Source organism: Maniola jurtina, chromosome 8 (genome assembly GCF_905333055.1).
Source record: "Maniola jurtina chromosome 8, ilManJurt1.1, whole genome shotgun sequence".
NCBI lineage: Eukaryota > Metazoa > Arthropoda > Insecta > Lepidoptera > Nymphalidae > Maniola > Maniola jurtina.
Window position 1 is genome coordinate 10717078 of NC_060036.1, and position 1159 is coordinate 10718236.

The window sequence follows — 1159 nt, forward strand, 5'->3', positions numbered from 1 at the left end:
GTATCTCTCGAACCGTAATAGGTAGGGAGCTGAAATTTTCACAGAATCAACAACTCAACTCAACAAATAGAAAAATTTAAAAATGGCCGCCATGAAAATGAATAAAAACAATTAAAAAGTGTTATTTCTTGTAAGATAGCGCCAAAGCGTTCGTGTGCTAGTCCGATTCGCACTTGCCCGTTTTTTTTTGTATTCTTCTTTCAACATTTTCCTGAGAGCGGGTTTGAGAGAGGGTTTAAATAACTTATTTTTAAGAAACCCCTTTTTCAAAAAATATTAAGATTTTCTGGAGTAAAAAGTAGTCTAGATTACCCCTAGCATTACTTTCTTAGTTCTCAACCTGCATGCAAAAGTCCTGTCAAAATCAGTTCTGTCTTTACGAAGATTAGACCAGACAAACAAACAGACAAAGAGATTCATTTTTATAATACGAGTATGTTTGGAAAAAATGAGCTAAATATACTCAATAGAGTGTGAGTGTATTTTTCTGTTTTCGTGGCTCTGTCCAGGGCGAATGAAACGTGTCATGCCAGTCTCAAAGAGATGTGTCTCCTTGTAGTGACATACAATTCACATGTTGTACCTACATGAGAATACCTATTTGTACCTTACCCAGTTTCGGCCATTTAAGCAGTGGCTCCTGGCCTTCATGTGGTCTTCTCTCCGTGAGTTAAGGCAAGTTGAGGAGGTCCAGGAACCAATTCCCAGGTCGAGTAAGTACCTACTAACTTGGAGTTAGGAAGTAGGTAATGCGTCGGAGGACATATAAAAGCCGTTCTGCACCTAAACTCTCTCCAGTTGTGTCGGATTGCCGTCCCATCGGACTATGACAGTAAAGGATAGAGGTACACCTTTGTTTGTGCACACGTGTGTACTACTTACAGCATCTTCCGGTAGATGGTTAATCTGTGTGGAGATTGGCCGCCGTGGCCAAAATTCGGTCGGGAAAACATTATTAGGTGCCGTTCCTAATCCTAAGGAAATAAAGGTAAGTAGGTATATGTAGGTATAATTATCCATTAGCTCCTAATCACTGCTGGCTCAATCAATGAGCGCAGTACTATAATAGTGGCAACAGCACTTTTCATGTTAATTTACTGGAATTGTGAACGACTTTGTATCTATGCTAGAAAGTTCGTGGGAAACTGCACTTGTGGAT